Source organism: Protopterus annectens, chromosome 2.part0 (genome assembly GCF_019279795.1).
Source record: "Protopterus annectens isolate FY-2018-M chromosome 2.part0, PAN1.0, whole genome shotgun sequence".
In the NCBI taxonomy this organism is placed as follows: Eukaryota; Metazoa; Chordata; order Ceratodontiformes; family Protopteridae; genus Protopterus; species Protopterus annectens.
In genome coordinates, this window is record NC_056728.1 from 724,035,846 (window position 1) to 724,058,155 (window position 22,310).

The window sequence follows — 22,310 nt, forward strand, 5'->3', positions numbered from 1 at the left end:
GGTAGCTTTCATATATAATACGATGGCAGTTATTTTTTGGTCTTATTTTTGGTCTTATTTTTTGTATCATTTTTTTTGGTTTTAAATTTACGCTACATTTAGCAGGTTAATCCACTCAGAAAAAATTCTCATTTCTGCTATTGTTTATTTATTTGAGACATGTAGCCATACAAAAATTTTTAAAAAAATTTTTAAGATCAGGCACTTTTTATATGTAATCGAGAACTCTTTATGTTAATGTTCTGCCTCTAGAGCTCCGTTCTTCATCTGATAAATGTACATATTTTGGCACTACATATTAATATTAATTGCAGACAGAAGAACTGATTTTAAGAAGATGTCTTAAGAAAAGAAATTTGCATTTTTAATTCTGCTTTTACTCTGTTGTCATCTAGTAAGAGCAATACAAGTTTTTTATGCTCATGTAAGCAATGCCTAAGCTGAAGTTCATGTCCGAGATTTGACGTGCATTTATTGAGGACTTTGATTTGGCATTATATTTATTGAGCAAATGATGCATGGGCTTTTATGACTATTGTGACCATCAACCTTCCATGTTTCACTGACTATATTTAGTAAATGTTAGCGAGACTTTATTGTGCACGGACCAAAGAGATACTAATTGCAAGAAAAGCCTTTATTGTATATTTAATATTAGATAGTAGGTTAACAGCATTCTATCTTTAAGTTTTAAAAAGATCCACAATTTACTGATACATTTATAACGATGTATTTTATGTCATGTGATTTTTTAGATAGACTTGGTCTCTACCTGTGATGTCTCGTTTGCTTTAGCGGTGAGATTCTCGCTGCTTAATGAGCGCGCTTACAAAGCGCATAGAATCAAAACACAGGTTTTAAGCATTCAATTGTTCAATTAATTTCCCGCGTTTTAGAGGTTAAATATCAGAATATATGCATTTTTAAATGACATCTGATGAAGCGTGGATCTACCACGCGAAAGCGCTTATCTTTTGTATTTTAATAAAGAATTGTTTGGATTATACAACGGATTGCTAACAACTTCTTCAGCCTGAATACCTGTGGTTTAAACAGAATAATTTTATGCGTATTCCTTGTGGTTGGTTCCTCACTTTCGTGCTTACATTTTCCAGTTTTTTGGTGAGTGAACCTTTTAACAGGGATACCGACTACATTTTCAGCCTTCTCCCAGGGTTAAGAATGCTTGCAAGTAGTGCAGTTTCATGTTTAGACTTCTAGCATTTAGCAGCATGACCTTTAATTTATGTTTTGATGAAATTTTCATGTTGGTAGTTTTGACCTCATGGCATTGCCTAAAAAAGGCACTATGGGGAGGCAAGAGCCTTAGCCAGGAGCCTGAAGTCCAAGGAAGAAAGATGCAGGCCATCTCTGGCAAAGCATTGAGGCTTGTCAAAAATGTCATCCCAGGCTGTCAGGTACTGGCTCCCTTTGGAATGACACCAGAAACTAAGCCAAATGTTAAAGTCAATCACTTTCTGTTTGCTTTGAAGCATCATTCTGGGTGACGTTAGAATGCTGCTTCAGGCTAGGGACATACCTGCCTGGGGCACATACTCAGAGAGCTCAATCATGTCTCTCTTCATATAGTCCAGGAAGGTACATCTCACGTTATTCACTCCAACATGGACTATGACACAGTCATAACATTACCTATTGAGAGACTTGGTGCACTGGTGATATGGCAGATTCTGGCACCCAACAAACAACTAACCATGACTTTCTCCTTACCCAGCCTGGTGAGGGGCACATCTGTGTATCTCACAATGAAGTCTTCTATGACTAATATGTTGTGCTCATGTGTAGGCCTTAGTGGCTATGAGACACAGGTGTGTGGACTATGTGTGGTGTGTGGTGCGGTGGGCAGTGGAGCTTGCATGCATTTATGCCTCGGCAGTCTCTTTTGTTTGGGTATGCTTTTGTTGAGGACCTCCGCATATGTGGGGATGTGTTATGTAGGTGTGGTGTTCGTGTTGCCAACCTTCTTGGTGCCAGATATACTGGTTTGTGGGGGAAAGAGCATGTCATATCCCACATCCAAGTATTCCTCTACCTTGTGTCATTTCCAAAGCTAGTTTCTTGTGCAGTCCTCCATCACTAAGTGTCCACTCTCTCTCTTTCTCTGTATGTTTTTCTCTCTGTGTCCTTAGGTGCTTGATGTAATTGCACCTCTCACAAATTGTGTTGTATTGGTAGGATATCTAAATAAGACTGTAAATTCTTTTTGTTTTTTTTTTTTGTTTTTTTTTTTATGAGACCCTTGCTTCCTGCAGCAGTCTTGCCACATTACTGTGCATTTCTGTGTACAAGCCCTCTGCCATTAATGTATCACCCAGCAACAGGATGTGTGACTGCTTCAATTCTATTTTACAGAAAGCGCATTGTTTCTCTGAATTGTTCAATGGATTTTGTAAACCAACATTTGTGTAATTGACTGTACTGGGCTGCTAATATTAACCTTTCATCTTTTGGTTTAAATTCATCTCATCTCTCTTTAACCATTTATGTGTCAGATCATGACTGACATGAGGTTTTTCCATGAATTTTCTGTAATTGCAATTATATGTATGCCTTTTCCATATTTCTTGTCTCTCATCAAATCCTTCACTTATATTCTTTCTTTTGTTTCTGGCACTTTCAGTTGCTGTCCGATTTTTGTCTGCTTCTGGTTTGATTTCCATTCCTCTTAACAAGGATATCGTCTGCTAAACTAAGCGGGAAGTCATCTTAGACTTGTTCTTCTCATGTTTTAAAACTTTCACTATGCTTGGATCTTGTGAGGTCAGCAGATATCTATATGCAGTCCTATGACTGCAGCTCTATACATGGAATCAGTTTCGAGGAGTCCCATACCTTCTTCAGGATGGGGAATACATAATCTTGCTATACACTTATTTTTATAAATCATTTGATAAGCATGAAGTATTTTTCTTGTTTTCCTGTCCAAATGATCCAATACCTTTTGGGGCTAGTCAGTCACCACAAAACTGTAAATTAAAACAGGAAGAACAAATTTATTTATAGCTTGGAGTTTGTTCCTAGATGTCAGGGCTGTTTTCAGTATTAATTTTAGTATTCCAAAATATTCCGTACTAAGTTTTTTCATATATGTTTGTGTTTTATTGTCCATCTTTCATCATTTCCTAAATATTTATACACTCCCTCTTGCTCAAGTTCCTTTATATCACATTCCTGTCCCAGAATGTTATTTTCCTGGTGCTGCAGGTTTCCTGCTTTAAAGGTTGCTTTTGCACATTCATCAAGACCAAATGACATTCTTATATCAGCAGAGAAAGTTTTGACTACTTCCAGCTGTGCTTTCAGTTCCTCATCAGATGAACTATACAGTTTTAAATCCACAAAGAGAAGATGAGAAGTCTTTACACTTCGTTGTTTTCTGTGAGACAAATTCTGTTAACTAGACAGCTTAATGGGTTAAGGACAAGACAAAAGAGCAACGGTGACAAAGAGCCACCCTGGTATATCCCCCCTTTGAATTTTTATCCCTGGAATAATAATTACGTCCTTTATCATGGCTTAGCTGTAAAGTCATTTGCCACTATTCCATGGTTACTGTAATATAATCAATTAATTTAGGGTGCATCTTGTACATTTGTAAGCCCTCCTTTACCCATGAATGTACTGTGATGTGGCCCATGGCTGCTTAGATATGTACCAGGGCTTGTATTGCACAGCTACTTTACAGTTGAATGTTAAATTACAGAAGTCATGTTATGGGGGCAAGTAGCATTAGGCAAGACATGTAAAAAAGGCATGCTAGCAGGGTGCTCATGATTAAAATGGCTGACATCCCAGGAAAGGAAGGTAAGTGTGATTAGGTGTGCAGGAGGCTACATGCTGACATTGCAACAAAGCACTGCATCACTAACACAAACATGCAAAACACACACACACACACACACACACACGCACACACACACACACACACACACACACGCACACACATGCGTGCTCACATATACACACACAGGCACACACACGTGCGTGCACACATACACACACACACACACATGTGCGTGCACACAACAACACACACAAGCAAACAGACAGAGACACACACACACACGCACACACACACACACACACACACACACACACACACACACACACACACACACACACACACACACACACACACACAGTTATAGGCAGCCCAAGGAGGAACAACACAATAAAGTGATAACTTAGTTTATTATCTAAATTGGGAGGATATGGGAGCTGGCAAAGCTAGAAAAATGGTGAATAGAGGGACAAGGGAAGGTTGTAGGGGAAAATAAACAAACGTAAAATGCAGACACAACCAGACAAGGGTGGTCCTGACACAAAGGTTGGGGACAATAGTGAATGGACACAGAGAGAAAAACATACAGAGAAAGAGAGAGAGTGGACACTTAGTGATGGAGGACTGCACAAGAAACTAGCTTTGGAAATGACACAAGGTAGAGGAACACTTGGATGTGGGATATGACAGGACACATGCAGGATGCCAGACTGGCCCAAAGACCAACCTACATTATTCAACTCTGTAGCTAATGTCATGTGCAGGCTGTGTCTCTGTTATACTGATGCTCAGGGCCTGCTAGCCATGTAAAGAGGTGCTTCGTAGTTGTGAAACAGATGTCCAGCTGTCAACTCAGGTGGCATTTGCCTATGCAGTTGCCACTGAGAAATGACAGTGGACATCTGTAAGCCACTATCAGAAAAGGAGTCCTGCTTTCACTGCCCTGCTTCCATCATGAGCAGTGGTCACAGAGTACACCAGGGTGACATCCGTGTCACTGGTGACTAATGCTGCATCTTCTGGTGCATTCATGAGGCAGATGGTAACCATTCTGCAGTCTTCTTCTGCAAGCCCTACTATAAATGGCTGTAGAATGGTCCAAATGAGAGATGGCTGATGACAGACTGGACCAACATAGATGACACAGTCCATTACTGACACAGCATCACTATCAGCCGAGACCACAGTGGCTGCCACACCTGGCTGTGGTTAGTCTGACATACATGACCACTAATGCTCCTTAGGTTCTACCTCTGTGCTACCTCAAAAGGCTGCATGCACTCACTTCCTTAGTCTTACTCTATCAATGACTTCATTTAATAGTTGAAGTACCACAGCTACTCTCAGTCATTATCTGGGTCATGGATGCCATACATCTGTTTGCTCCTGACATGGAGACACACCATCAGGCTGCATGTTCATGGTACCATAATTCCTACACTATCCCTGCCATGAGCTACACCAAGCCCATTGACCTCAGGCCACCACAGTACAGTATGGGTGTCCAAAGTCTGCAGTATAACAGTTAAACCTCACCACTAGAGGATGTGATCCCTGTCTCCTCACAATTTGTTACCAGAGTTTTGGGCTATCACATCCCATGCCCTGCCCATCATGATAGCACTGCTGTCACCTTTCACTGTGTCTCCTGCTAAACTTGGGCTCCCCTTGTTGCCTGTTCTTCCTCAGCCTGTTTGCCCCACTACTTGTCCACTACTCCAACAGGTATTCCTGATGGTATATTTCTCTGCTACTGAAGCTGTTTCTGCACTCTAAGAATAGCTGTCTGTAGGTCTCAGGTGAATACTGTAGTGACCTGCTAGATGCATCACAGCAGTGCAGGTATCCTTTAAGATGGCCAAAGATATGTTCCGTCACATTTCATGTCTATGTATGGTCAGTATTACTTGACATCTCTACCACGATCTGGGGGTTGCTGTTTGAGGTTAGTCATCTAAAGTTCTAGTGCATATCAGATATTCCATTCTATGTAACATGCTACCTGATGGTATGTAACAGTATATGCTGGACACAGTACGCCCTGCAAGAGCACTAACCATATAATTCTCAGCACATTGATTTTTGCCTCAAGATTTAGTCTTGCTCCTCGTAGATTTTCTGACTAACTTCACAAAGAAAGAAGTGTTTAAGAGTGTATGCATTATTGAATAACTGAGCTAAGGCTGCAGAAATACTCTTTACACTTAGCTGTGCAAGGTCTATGATAATTAGACATTCTATGATGAAAATTAAGAAAGCACACCCATTCCTGACTATCTGCTATTATTTCAAAAGGCCAATGCTATGATTTTTAATACTTAGAGGTTAAGAGGTATACAAGTAGATGAGCCTGTGGGAAATCACCCCACATGAAAGGCTAGTATAGGCTGGATATACGCCAGCTATAAGAATCATGGGAACTGCTTCGTTGGTGTACAAAAATATTACAGATGCTACCCTGGATGTTGGAACCCACCTGGCACTTGTGGAAGTGGAAGAGCCCTTCCTGTTGATTTGTATGACACTGTGTGGACCAGGTGGGGCCTTGACAGAAATGTGCAGTCAATAGCTACTATGACCTCAAGAAAATGGGCAATGGTGTTAAACACCCACATAGTGGTGATTAGCTCCTCTACAGTCCTTAAGAACCATATATGCTCCTTCTCCACATGATGCCACATTATATCAAGGATCAGTATAGAATATGTGGGGCTAACACTTTCTAAACTTCCTAGTGTGAATCCTATAGATCACTGAAGGGTCCTTGTAGCTAAAATGGTTAAACGCACATATATTTTTGTGTCCACTTGGATAGGATGTCCATGCATTCCTCTTGATTCTGCATGTGAGCAACACAATTCAATAAACTGTCATACAGTTTCCTTATCCCTATGGCAGCAGTCCCTGATCTTCTGATAACACAGGCATACCTCTCAACTGTGGGTCTACTTTAGATGCACAAAAACGCAATTTGTTGAATGCTCATATGAGCGAATAATCATAACATCGGAAATGGTATTTTGGGATTGCACTACAGTGCAGACTGGGATATTTGCCCTTTCCTCACTGTAGTGCAACCTCGGAGTAGGAATATATATTTAGCGGGGGTTAGGGGAAACAGTCTCCCACAATACAAATTTCGAAGTTATGATTATTCGCTCAAATAAGCATTCGACAGATTGTGTTTTCGTATATCTGACATAGACCCTCAACAGTCCCTGACTTTGCCTCATATTTTTACCATATCTCTTACAAACATTTTGATTTTTCTAGTAAATAATTGAGGATTAGAGTCAGACAATAATACCTGACAGAGTATAACTATTTAGTTTAGTGTGGTTTGTCTTTCTTTTATGGGATAGTCTGACTGGGTTTAGCATGAACAACTTTTCAGTGGAGGCCCTGACAGAAAAGCTCCATACATTGTACAGTCACTAAAACAATCATGAAAGTTTAAACAAAACTGAAGATAAACAATATAAGATTATGCATAAAAGAGATTAAGCAAAAAAGTCAGATATTATATACAATACAAGGATCCACATCTAACATATGTATCACATACTTCTAAGAAAGGAGGTATTTATTCAGAGAAACAGTTTACGAGCAGCAGTGAGTTTACTTTACAGGGATAGATTAGTCTCAATATAGGTCCTTTTTTGTGGAAAAATACTTCTAACAGGAGAGAAAAAAATTACACTAGGAAAAACATTAATATTAAGAAAGATACAGTTGTGTGAATATAGGAGGAAATTATTGTAATGAGAAATCAGAAGTGAGAAAAAGAGTATAGTCAGGATTTCTTCTAGAGATAAGAGATGAAATATATTGGCATTACAGCAGTCATTCTGATGAGATTCAGGAGTAGATCCATTTTTCTCAGGTGACATCTTAATTGTTTTTAATGGAATTTCGGTGTGTATTTAATGGTAGTGGGATGGAATTTCACATTTTTTAAATTTAGTTTGAGACTAGGGAGTCCATTGCAGAATTGTAAGATTTTGTTATGGCAAGCATAGATTTGTCTTTTGATCTTAATTGATTTTTAGGGAATTGAGTTTTATGATGTTTTTTGTGCCTGGACAGTTGTCTGGCTTATGCAAGATTTTGTGTACAGGAACAAGTTGTGATAAGCATAGGTAGTGGGGTAGTTGTAGCCAATTAATTTCCCTGACTGCCAGACAGTGGTGTCACTGGTAGTTATAGTTCGTGGCAAATCTGACAGTTTTGTCATACCATTGCTTTAGCATCCTAATACTTCTTGTTGTTCAGAAAATGCATCAGTCGATACAAATTCCATTGGTCTTTTCACTGTCTTTTGTAAGTAAATTAGATTTGCCCCTGCCTTTTGGTCTTTGCCCTTCTATTATTTTTGTCTTTATCCAGATATTCTGATCCTGTGATGTGGTTTCCTACAACTAATTCCTTTTGAGGCCAATCACCCTATAAAAGCTCTACCCATTGGTATAATTCTACATGCAAAATTCATTGTCTGTTAATTTCTGTAGCTGTTTTGTTTGGGGATAGAGCATGTTGAACAGCTGTTTTGTCAACCAAATTATGTCAGCAAAACAGCTGCTGAATATACAGTCAAAGTAAATGATCCCGGGTATATATATATATATATATATATATATATATATATATATATATATACATATATATATAAACTGCTGCAAATGATCCCATAAGGGCATACAGTGTTTCAGATGCATGGGTTCTGAAGCTCAAACGATTCACTTATGCTGTGTTGGTGAGTTGTGGGCATTCTGAGCTGACCCAACTTCAGGCAAATGACTACTCTCAAGCTCACAAGCCATTGCTGTGTCTGGTAGCCCTACCAACCTTCATGAGATAATGAGCAACACAGCCGAAATGGCTATGAACTACAGCAAGGGTTAGCGAAAGGCCATCTAAAATGAAACCACCGCTATTCTGTGTTTAAAGTGAATTAGCTGCTAGTATGCCTTGGATAAGATCAGTAGCACACCGAATTGTGCAGCAGAACCAGGTCAGACATAACAATACATTAGCTTAACTCTAAGAGGAAGCAGTGAGAATGAATGTCAGGAACTAAACTGTGCAATTGCTTTTTATGCTGTTACTGCATTGCTTATATGGCTTGCAGTATCTTAATAGTCTGAGAAGCTTTGAGGCAGGGGTGAATACTATTCAGAATTGGTGAGGGGATAAGCCAGTAGCACAAAAATGCCTCCTTAAAACATTCACCAACTGCTGCCAGGGCATCTGTTACCTACTCTAAAATGGGTTTGGCTTTCTGCACGGTAGTAATTATAAATCAAATAATCATCCAAAAAATACAACATGAAAGGAAAAACACTAACCCTTGCCTAACAACTGAAACCAGGATTGTATTTGCCTCCTGTATTTCCTGTGTTTGTCACAGTTACTGGGCTCTTAAGGTGTGCTTTTGTGATTCACTCTAGAGCCTTTTCTTAATTTTTTCTTTTTTTTTTTAGCTAGGAAACTCCCAGCATGGTGATTTTTAGATCAAATAACACACAATGCTATTGTTTTTATTTAGTCATTTTTTACCAATTGAACATAAACGGAAAACACTGACTCTTGTGTGAGGAACTGAATGCAGGATATCCTGCATTCCATACACCTATCATTGCAACTGAATTAACAAGGAGTAACTGGACAGGACTGAGGCCAGGATCTCCTGCATTCGATGTGCAGCAACTGAACTAACAAAGGAGTCTTTTAACAGTCAGCTAACTGTGCTTCCCTTAACAGCCTTTATTTTCCCTGTCACCTAGGAAGTTCCCTGTGTGGTTCACGGGTAGTTATTAGGCATGTGGTCCGGCCTAATTCCCAAAGCACTCTCGGGTTAAGTGGCTTTCTCAGAGTCATACATAGTAGCTAAATTAGGGCCAAGGGATTCAAACCCTCCATTGTCTCAAAACAGTACGTTACTAAATTGTAGTAGTAATCCTTTCTGTTAAATGGCAGACTGACCGGTTGCTTTTAAAATAAACATTCACACATGCAACAACAATACAAAGCCCTTGCATGGCATTGTTTTTGAAACTAAAGCATGAAAGAAAAAAATACCCTTGTCTTCTGTAAGGGCTGCTGTTTTGCAATCTTAGTACTCTAAAAACACTGTACCTTATTTTGCAGTTGTATTGCTAGTTGCTAGTTTTCATTGCATTCAAAGATTTCCATGCTATTTATTGTTTTCCTACACTTGCTTAAAGTTGCATTTTTCCACTGTAAGGGCTGCTGTTCTGCAATTGTAGTAATCTAAATACAAAGTATCTGATGTTTTCAGTGCTTTTATGCATCTAGATTTGTAGTTCCCTAACACTTGGGCTCCAAACCTGCCATTTTAAATTACGAAGGCCAAAGTCTCCATTCTTGTGGCAAGACAGAGCTGATTTGACCTATCTAACCTGGGAATTACTGGTGGAAAGTTTATTGTGTGCTTACCTGACTGGCCTGTGGACATAACTAATTCAAAACTTGTTTTTTTTTTCTGCTTCTATACAAGTCCTGCACCACTCATGGAGTGGCTAGTTAGCTCGCTGAGCAGCATTGTTGCATTTAGTTAGTTCTAGATTACATTATTACACTGCTCAGAGCTACCACTGCTCAAAGAGAAAATGGTTTGTGTCTTGGGCAGCATCACCAGATAGGGATAGGTTAGCAGTAGATTACACTAAATAAGCATCCATCCCTTGTCCGGTTACAAACATCCCCCATTCTTTTCCCTTGTAAAGCAAATATTAAGGACCTGCAACCATGTATAGGCACTTTCCTGCTATCTCTGCATTTAGCTTGGTGGACATGGGCATCCTGAGGCAATGTAGCCATTGACGTATGTACTCTGACAACCACTTAATTGTGAAGGAGACAAATACAGTATGTGAGAGGTATAGTTACACAATCTCACTGAAGGCAAGACTTTCACATACAGGCATGAAAAATGCTAAACAGGTTGTCAGCAACATACATACAACAATCACCACACTTACAAAGGACCAGACACACAGACTCACATACGTGGAGGTGCTCACATGTAACTTACCCAAATATCAAAGGCCTCTCAGACGAAGCCCTCAGAAACTCTGCATGCAAAAAAACAAGACAACTCCCACCAAAACACATAAAACCACATCTCATTGTGTTTCAACTACCAAGCTTATAAGGTGTAACACTACACAACCCAATATTTTGGTCATAGGGGACACTGTTGTGAGACACACTGATGTTCCTCTCACTAGGTTGGAGAAGGTTACATTTAGTTGCCAGTCAGGGAACAGGATTCGCCAGACTATGCAAGCACACAAGTCACTAAACTCCAAGTATCAGTATGACTCAGTCATAGTTCACCTGGGCTTAAATGACCTAAGATGCACCTCCCTGGATTATACGAAGACAGAGATGATTGAACTCTCAGAATATGTGTCACAACCAGGTATGAGCCTAGCACTGAGCAGCATTCTGTCTCTAAGGATGATGCCACAGTACCAACAGAAAATGATTGACTTTAATAATTGGCTTAGCTACTCGTGTCATTCCAAAGGGGACCAATACTTGACAGCCTGGGAGAACATGATTGACAGGCCACACTACTTTGTCAGGGATAGTCTTCACCTGTCATCACTCATTTTTCAGATATTGGTCAAATCATTATCCACCCCTATAGTGCCTTTTTTAGGTATTGCCAAACAGACAAAGCTTCCAACATAGCAAAATCTACACAGGAAAAGCTAAAGGTATTTCTGCTCAATGCTAGGTGTCTCAACAAGAAACTATACTTCTGGGAAGTACTCCTCATCCAGGAGAATGCTGACATCTGTGCAGTTACGGAAACATGGTTCATAGGTTGGTACTAGACTATCAGCCCTTGGGCCTATACAAGCCTAGCCATAACAATTCCCTGGCTATTTCTTCCCACACTATTTACTTCCCTGGACCCCTGTCTAGCAGGGCGACTGACGTGATCCTGGGAGTGAATTTTCTTTCTCCCATCCAATCATCAAGGTTCCTTTTGAAGCGGGCCAAAGAGGCACTCTGCTTGACATGTATGGGCAATCTATTCCAGAGTCTGGGGAGTCTCTGGGTCAGGAACCTATCACTCCAGCATGTTTTGTTTATTGTGATGACAAGGTTTAGATCCCTGGAGCGTGTGGCTCTGAGGGATTGGGATTTCTTTAAGTGGAGCATGTCCAACAGCTCTGGGTTTGACATGGCCTTGTATGTTAAGCAGAGATCGCCTCTGAGTAGACGATATGCGACAGAGTACAGCTGGAGTTTTTTAAGGTGGTCAGCATAGGGCATCTGCTTTAGGCCTGTGATTCTTTTAGTGAGGTATTTCTGTGGCCTTTCCCATTATTGCAGATGTCTTGAGAGGTACATACCAAATGGGGCATTGTATTATATAATGGGTCTAATGAGGGATGAGTACAGTGGGACAATGCCCTCCTTTTTTCTGGATGAAAAGCCCTTAGTGATGAGGTGTGCCACATAGAAGGATTTCCTGACTGCTGTGGCGATGTGGTTATCGAAGGTGAGACCACTGTCCACCTGTGTCCTTAAGTCTCTTATCACACTTTCGGTGTTTATGTACTGCCACCTGTATGGAATTCGTGGGTACATGTTTTTTTCCCAAAGGTGATAACTATACATTTCATGGCAGTGAGCTTGAGCCCATGGCTCTGGCACCAAGCATCTGTTTCTGTAAGGCCCTTTTGTAGATTATCCACATCATTTGGGGATTCAATAATGGCTCCCAGTTTGCAGTCATCTGCGAACTTTGTTAGCCAGAGTCCCTTAGTGTTGGCCTGTACTTCAGAAAAGTAGATGCCAAACAAGAGCGGTGCCAGGACTGAACCCTGAGGTACTCCACTTGTCACTTGTCTGGAGCTGGATTTGGAGTTGGCGACCTTTACAGTGTGGGTTCTATCAGTAAGCCAGTTAGCAACCTATTGAGTGACGTAGGGATTAATGCCCAGCTTAGTAAGTTTATCTATGATTCCAGAGTGGGGGATGGTGTTAAAGGCCTTGGCAAGATCTAGATAGGCTGTGTGAACCACCTTACCCTTGTCCATGGCTCTGGAGACTGATTTGAAGAAGTCAGTCAGGTTCAGGAGACACGATCGGCCCTTCACGAACCCAAACTGGGTGGGGTCCAGTGTTTGAAGGTTGCCAATGTCTTTGTTTATAAGTTCCATGATAATACGCTCCATGGCCTTGCAGATAAGGCTCATCAGACTGATGGGACGGTAGTTTCTGGTATCCAAGGTGGATCCCCCCTTGTGGAGTGGGATAACTGTAGCTCTGCTCCACTCAGAAGGCATGAAACCTGAGGTGAGGCTATGATTAAACATGACACTTAGGTGAGGTGCCAGTTCATATTGTAGTTCATGTAGTACACAGCCCAGGATGTCATCTGGTCCCATGGATGCTGTATTCTTAGCTTTGGAGAGTGCGTTTTTTACCTGCGTGGCCATTATTACCAGAATTTGGCAATCTTCCGGTATTGAGATGGGCCATTTAGGGAGTGAGAGGGGGGTGATGTTGGGACTGAATTGATCTGCCAGGATATTGGCAATATCCTTGGGATCGGTATATTTAATGCCATTCTGTTTTAGCTCAGAGCAGATCTGAGCATTGTCATTTAGATTCTTGACATAGTTATAGAATGCCTTGTGGTTGTCTTTGGACTCTTTGGCAATTTTATTTTCGTAACTAGCGTTGTCGCCTCACAATAAGACGCTGTCCGGTTCGATTCTCAGCTAGAGCGTCTTCTGCATGGAGACATGCGTGAATGGGCGCGTACCTTCATTGAAGGTTGTGTGTCAGGGCTGGTAAATCGGCACGTAAAATCAACTACCAATCATTAGCAGACCGGAGTTCCACTGTGGTGACCCCTAACCAGGAAAAACTGAAAGACACAACAACAGCAAACAACGACTAGCTTTGGAGGATTCAAAGTCATGGGAAGCACCCCAGCAGTGCAAGGCTATAATGCCTTCTACATGTTCCAATCACCCACCGCACATGAAAGGGCAAAAGGTGGAGGTGTATCTATCTACATAAAGGATAAGCATATGTCAAGACTGGTCAAACAATAAGACATGCTTGAGCTACTCCATGTCCAACTAACCACAGGAAAAAGTCCATTACCATATCCTCGTTAGTTACAGGTCTCCCACCATGAACCCCATCCATCATTCCTGAATTTACTAGAATCACTTACCATTTACTCCAACACATACTCATGGGTGATTTCAAGTAGCCCTCCATTAAATGGGAAACATATATGACCAGTAACATGCAGGCTCAAAGGTTTCTAGACTTTGTCAATGAAAATGCCATTGAGCAGCTGCTCTGAACTCCCACTAGGGGTACAAATAGCCTAGACCTGGTACTCACAAATATGGGAGAGTGCAACCCCCCCCCCCCCCACCCGCCCATCTAAGTGTGAGGTCTTCACTAATTAGAGCAGATCATAAAGCAGTGTCCCTTGAAGTAAATATAAAACTAAAACTCCCCCACCTAAACCCCAAACCTTAAGAACATTTCTGAGGGAAACTACCTTCTATTAAGTGAGGGCATAGCTAACTTCCAAGTTTCTCAAAACCCTAAAAACACAGAGGCCTATGTTCAGACATACACAAAAGCCCTCTATGACTATAGAAAAAAAACTGTATAGAAATGGCAGTACCAGACAGAAATAAGCCTAGGACAAATCACAAAAACAAGCAAACCACAAAAAACAAGCCACCCTTGTGGACCCCTCATATAAATAGGTTGCACAAAAAAAGAAAGAAGGAAAGAGAATCCTGTCTAGAAGTCAGGGAGAATGTGCACAACATAGCAAAAATGCCCTCATTAGCCTAAACAAGAAAATTAGTAGTATTTTCAAAAGCAAAGTATGAGGCAAAAATAGCCTCCTAAGCTAAAGATAACCATAAGGCATTTTTCAGTTATGTCCGCAGGCTTAAGAGCAATACCCAAAAATGTGCAGAATTAGCTGTATCATCTATACTCAGCCAGAAGATATAGCAATGCTACTGGCTGATAAATTCAGCTCATATTTTACCTCCTCATCAGCTCCGGTTACATCCAAAGAAATATCATCCACCATTCTTTTATTAGTTATCACTAAATAACAGGTCACCACTGCACTCTACAAAGCTAAAAACATGGCTTCAGTGGGTCCAGACAATATCCCAGGATGCCTCTTATATAGCCTGAAACAGGACATATCAGGCCCACTAAGATCTCTTTTTACCCACCAATTCCAGTCTAGCTTTGTCCCTCTGAAGTGGAGGACAGTAACAGTCATCCCTCTGCATAAAGGAGGATCATCAACAGACCTGGGAAAATCCAGGTCCATAAGTTTGACTAGTCTTATATGTAAGGCCGTGAAAAGAATAATCATGGACCTGATTAGTAAAAACAGAAAACCTCCAAACACTGGACCCAACTCAATTCTGCTATGTCAAGCACAGGTCATTTTATTTACTTATTATTTATTTTATTTTATTTTACATTTGTTTACCGGGAAGGTCCATCTGGGCCAAGGACCTGTTTTCAGTGGAGGCCTGGGAAGAAAAGCTCCTAAAAGAAATTTACAAATAACCGTATATGACCGGAACATAACCATATTTAAAACAGTAACATTCAAAGTAACTACATTGTTTTAACATAGGTAGAGAAAAAGTTACACCATATAGGTTTCTAGCCTATATAATACAGTTTTTAGACCATGGAGCAGAAGTAACTTATCTAATACAGGCAGTGATTTCACATGGGGAGTAAACATAGTCCTTGTACAGTATTACCAAATGTAAGGAGTAAAAAGACCAGTGATTAGACTCAACAGTGGTAAAGAGCAAGATATGTAAGAAAGTGAGAAGGGGGAGGCAGGACTTTTGGTGTCAATTCATGCTAATAATTAGAGGGAGGGGACACAGAGCTTGAACTGAGATCAAATAAGATAGTATCACCTGGTAGAGCTATATGGGAGAGATAGTATATTCAGCCTGGGTTTGTGCAGGAGCACATCCAGTTGATGATGAGGTGTTCCTTAAGTAGATGTTTAAGTTGTACGGATGCAATTAATTATTATTTGAGGTAGTATATTCCAAAGTTTAGATACATGGCTAGAGAAGAGGGAATCCCCGAAGCTGTTGTTACATTTGGTAACTGTTAGCAGGCATTTGTTGGTGGATCTTAGTGTTCTAGAGCTAGAGTAGGGTTAAACAAGGTATTTGAGAGAGGGACAGCTGTTTGGGTGGTTGATTATGCAGTGTCTGAAGGTTAGTTGGTTATAGGTCAGAAGATTAGGAAGTTTTAGCCATTTTAGATGCTGCAATGCAGGGACCAAGCATCTTCAGGTAAGTAGTGCATCAGTAAGGCAGCAGCAAACCTATTTAAAATGCTTGCTATGGGGCCAGGTAAGTACTGGGAGCATAGCAGTAGGGTATATAAGGTTACATACACAGCATTAAAGAATACAAGCTTAAGGTTCTTATATACTCGTCCTTAACTAAGCACAGTGGAATCAGAAACTGCTGCAAGTACAATTCTTAATTAAATTAAGCTGAAAGGGGGATAGCTGCACTTGGGGGGTGCACACTATCTAGATTACAAGTGTAAAAAAATATATAATGTTAAAACAACTATTCAAGCAAAAAGATTGCATTTTGACTAGCCGATTAATAGGAAAAGAATGTGTATACACACTTCCTTATTTATAAAGTGTTTTAGGGGGGTTTTGCAGTGAGCTTTCAGGTGATTTTCTTTTTTTTAATCCCAGAGTGTTTAAAATCATCCAGGGGCACCTTGTAGTTTACAGCTGGGGGGGTAGCAGAACTAAGGGGAAAAATAGGAAGGAATAGGTTAGAAGGAGATAGTTCTGAAGTAGTCTCTCCTTTGATAATCACATTGCTACATTGGTCAGGAAATCCTTCTACGTGGCTCATCTCATCACAAAAGGATTCTCATCCAGAAAAAAAGAGGTCATTGCTCCCCTCTGCCCATCACTCATTAGACCCATTATAGAGTACAATGCCCCTTTTGGTATGTACCTCACAAGACATCTACAACAACTGGAAAGACCACAGAAATACCTCACAAAGAGGATTACTGGCCTCAAACACATGCCCTATGCAGATCGTCTCAGAAAGCTACAGCTTTAATCCATCGCATATCGCCTACTCAGGGGCGATCTCTGCCTAACATACAAAGCTATGTCAAACCCAGAGCTGTTGGACATGCTCCACTTAAAGAAATCCCAATCCCTCCGAGCTACACACTCTAGGGACCTAAACCTTGTCACCACAATAGAACATGCTGGAGGGATAGATTCCTGTCCCAGAGACTTTCCATACTCTGGAACAGACTACCTATCTATGTCAAACAGAGCTCCTCATTAGCACTCTTCAAGAAAAATCTTGATGATTGGAAGGGAAATGTGAAATTCACCCAGTGAATCACTTCTGTGGCTCTGCTCGACAGGGGCACAGGAAAATAATTTTCTTGGGTAGCGAAAGCCAGGGTACATTTTTTGGCTAGGCTTGTATGGGCCCTAGGGCCGATAGCCTAGTACCTACCTATGAACCTATTACAATACTGAGCTCAAGACATGTAATGTGAGATAGATATTCTCTTGAAGTAGCTGCAGAGCCAACACAAAAAAGAAAGTACAATACATATAAAGCTAAGATTAATAACAGACAGTTTTTAATTTTGACTAATATAGCAGCTATAAAATCCTATCAACTACAGGATGTAGGTTACATAATCCCTACCACAGCAGCTATAATCTGATCACTATTTAAACTATGCACAGGGAATACCAATAAACAATGCTTAGTCCATCTACTTCAGCAGTTACATTAACATAAACAGTTTTAGCATACCCAAAGCAGAATTAGAAAGACTTAAAGTCGATACAGGAAAAAGGAGTAGTAGTCTACAAATTATGAGTTACAGCCGCAGCATTATGCACAGTAAAGTATTCCTGCAGTACAAACCTTGTATTAACGTCTTGTAAAATAAAATGCACTCGAAGAGTTATCACATAGCTCATTCAGAACTTAAAATAGATTACAGTGAGGGCACATTGAATTAACATACTGTGAAATAAAATGCCCTCACAAAGCTATCACATAGTTCAGTTAGAAACTTAATAAATTACAAAGTACAGCAGTATACTGAGTCCAAGCTACTGCTACAGCACTAATGTACATTAAACTATGCCTGCAGTTAACAACAATGGATTATCTCTATGTTATATGAAACGCTTACACAGAACCATCACCAAGTACATTTATAAAAATTTTACACAATAATAAAAAAGAAAAAATACTTGATTATTTAGTGTGCACATTCCTAGGAGAGGACAACAGGGCCAGGACAATTGAGCCTGGTGGACTTTTTTGAGAAAGTTACTAGGGCCATGAATGAGGGTAAAACAGTGCATACTGCCTACCTTGACCTGGCTAAGGCATTTGGCACAATTCCCAAGTCGGGTATTATAGATAAACTCACAAAACTGGGCATAAAACCCTACATCACCAAATGGGTAGCCAAATGGCTCATGAACAGGACACATGTTGACAGAATAGGTGAATCTAGATCCAGCAAGAGGCCAGGTATTAGTGGTATGCCACAGGGCCCAATGCTAGGACCACTCCTGTTTAGAATATACATTTCTAATGTAGAAGGCCTTTGGCTGGCTAAGTCTGCTGACGACTGCAAGTTGGAAGCAACCACTGAATCCCCCCAGTGATACAGATATACTTCAAGAGGGTCTGAATCAGACAAAAGGTTAGTGCTATAGCCATAGCCTATCACTAAATGAAAAAATGCATAATCATACCCTTTGGGAAGTCAAATACCCCTGCAAATTACAGGATTAATAGCACACCCATAAGAGTGTAGTCAGAGGTAAAAGATCTAGGTACAAAGATAGACAGTAGCCTGAAATTTGACTGCCATATGTCCACAGTGGTAAGGAGATCCTTCTATGTGGTGCAGCTTTTAAAGGAGAACAACGGGATATGAAATTTAAGTGTACAACCTGATGTCTGTATGCACCCATGTTATTTAATTATACAACAGTAAATCTCCACTGCCGATTTACAAAATTATTAACTCAACTGTTTCAACTCCTAGCCATTCCCCTTTCCGTACTATTTGTGTCTGAGTTTGAAAACCGAGGTGTCCCTCTTTTGAAACCAATGTAACTGTCTCTGAAATGCTGACGTCACGACTACTACACTTCTGTAGTAGCTACGGGTATTTTTTTCAAGGATTGTCTATTACAGTAGCCATTGAACCTCCCACAAGGTGATGTCAGAGCTTTCTTGTCCAGCCCACACCACTGCCCTAATAAATCCCCGTATCTCCAGCGCGGAACTCCCTTTCTTTGGAAGTGTAATCTGCCGAGGATATTCTAGTGAAGGACTTCAGGATTCCTATCGGTTTACTTGTATCTAAGGTGAGTAGTTTTTTTTTAACTTAATGATGCGTTGTGGATGCGAGATTCTCAATTTAGATGCATTTGTAATGTTTTCTTTTTTTTCTTTTCTGGGTCTCCGCGTTTTTGTTGCTGTTGGATTGCTTCTGGGCTGTGTGTGTGAGTGCTTTGTTTAGTTACTGACTCCTGGAGTGTGATTGTGTGTGTGAATGCACAGAGTGTTTGTGGATGAGTGGTTTCGAAGTCTGCTGAATGACTCTGCGTTGTGTGTGTGAATGCATCTAGTGTTTGTGTCTGACTAGTTTAGAAGTCTGCTGAATGACTCTTTCTTTTTTTAGGGTAAGTGCTAGTGTTTGCTTGTGTTTGTGTGCGTGAAGGAACGAAAGGGTAGCATTGGACTTTGCTATGTGAAATAAAGCTCGGAAAGTGTGTGTGTAGTTATGCACGCGGTCATTGGCGTTTTCATTTGAATGCGTTTTGTTTTCCCCCTTAACAATTAGCATTCCTTTTTTTTTTTATATGAAAACGCCATGGACCGCGTGCACAGCTGCACACTTTCAAACTTCATTCATATTTCAAAACCTTTAGACTTCACAAGCGTTATTATGTTGATAGAAATGTTTCTCTTGAAACTATTTTATCAGCATAATAGAGCTTGGGAAGACTAACATCCTTATTTTTGCAGGTTTTCTGCTTGCTTCACTTGTCGCTAAACACCCGAACACACACATGCCTTTTTGCAACGTATTCCCCGGGCATTTATCACGATCTAGTGTGTGAGTCTATATGCAAGCTGCTGGGTGTGTGGGTATGTGTGTGTATGCAAGCCGCTGGGTGTGTGGGTCTGTGTGTGTATGCAAGCTGCTGGGTGTGTGGGTGTGTATGTGAATGTTCCATTTGTAAGTGTGAGTGCTCTGTTTACTTGCTGAATCCTGAAGTGCGAGTGTGTGAATGCATAGAGTGTTTGTGTATGACTGGCGCCGAAGTCTGTTGAATGACTGTTTGTATGTATTTATCCATTCTCCGTTAGGGTAAGTGCTATTAAAATCTAAATGCAAGTGTTTGCTTGTGTACTTGTGTGTCTGTGTTTGCGTGTGTGTATTTTTTAGACTGTTTGAACGGAGGGGTAGCATCGGATTTTACTAAGTGAAGTAAAGCTCTGGTAAGTGTCTGCGTAGTTCTGCACGCTGTCCATGGCATTTTAATTTGAATGTGTTTACTTTTCCCCCTTCCAAATCGCTGGTGTTTTTTTTTTTCATAACAAAACGCCATGGAGCGCGTGCCCAACTACGCACACACTTTCCAGAGTTTAGTTCTCCAAAACCTTAGTCTTCACAAGCGTTATTATGATGATAAAACTGTTTCTCTATAAACAGTTTTATCTACATAATAACTTAGGAAAAATAATATCCTTGTTTTGCAGGTTTTCCTTTAGCTGTATTAGGTAAGCTGAACACCTTGATCGGAGGCCTTTTTTTGAACTTTTTCCCTGGCAACTAGCGTGATCTTGTGTGTGAGTACATCTGCAAGCTGATGTGTGTGGGGTCTGTGTGTGTATGCAAGATGCTGTGTGTGTGTGTCTGTATGCAAGCTGGTGTGTGTGTGTGTGTATGCAAGCTGGTGTGTGTGTGTGTGTGTGTGTATGCAAGCTGGTGTGTGTGTGTGTGTATGCAAGCTGGTGTGTGTGTGTGTATGCAAGCTGGTGTGTGTGTGTGTATGCAAGCTGGTGTGTGTTTGTGTATGCAAGCTGCTGGTGTGTGTAAGCTGCTGGTGTGTGTGTGTATGCAAGCTGCTGTGTGTGTATGCAAGCTGTTGTGTGCGTGTGTGCGTGTGTGCGTGTGTGCGTGTGTGTGTGTGTGTGTGTGTGTGTGTGTGTGTGTGTGTGTGTGTGTGTATGCAAGCTGCTGGTGTGTGTGTGTGTGTGTGTGTGTGTGTGTGTATGCAAGCTGCTGGTGTGTGCGTGTATGCATGCAAGCTGCCGTGTGTGTGTGTGTGTGTATGCAAGCTGCCGTGTGTGTGCGTGTGTGTGTATGCAAGCTGCCGTGTGTGTGCGTGTGTGTGTATGCAAGCTGCCGTGTGCGTGTGCGTGCAAGCAAGCTGCCGTGTGTGCATGCAAGCTGCCGTGTGTGTGTGTGTGTGTGTGTGTGTGTGTGTGTGTGTGTGTGTGTGTGTGTGTGCAAGCTGCGTGTGTGTGTGTGTGTGTGTATACAAGCTGCCGTGTGTGTGTGTGTGTGTGTATACAAGCTACCGTGTGTGCGTGTGTGTGTATACAAGCTACCGTGTGTGTGCGTGTGTGTGTATGCAAGCTGCCGTGTGCGTGTGTGTGTAAGCTGCCGTGTGCGTGTGTGTGTAAGCTGCCGTGTGCATGTGTGTATAGCTATGTGTGTATACAAGCTACTGTGTGTGTGTGTGTGTGTGTGTGTGTGTGTGTGTGTGTGTGTGTGTGTGTGTGTGTGTGTGTGTGTACAAGCTGGTGTGTGTGTGTGTGTGTGTATGCAAGCTGCTGTGTGTGTGTGTGCATGCAAGCAAGGCGGTCTGACTGTGTGTGTGTATGCAAGCAAGGCGGTCTGGCTGTGTGTGTGCATGCAAGCAAGGGGTCGGGGGGGTGTGCATGCAAGCAAGGGGTCTGGGGGGTGTGTGTATGCAAGCAAGGGGTCTGGCTGTGTGTGTGCGTATGTAATAAAGGGGTCTGTCTGTGTGGCTGTGTGAGTTTGTGTGCATGCAAGCAAGTGGATTAATTGTTGCACATAATCATAATAATAACATTGTACCTTTGTACCCTACTACTCCAAATTTTCCTCCATGCCTTTTTTTTTCAAGCACCTTTACTGAATTATGATTTGTGACACAGGCAAATTTACATTCATATAAAAGTAATCAGAGTGTAATTAATGAAACACACATTTTACTTCACATATATTGGTATATATCATATAACCGAAGCAACAGTACACAAATTATTCAATTCCTGGCTTTTAAAAAAAAATCTTTATTAAACCATCATTTAATACTGAGAGAATCATACATTTATATAAATTAAAC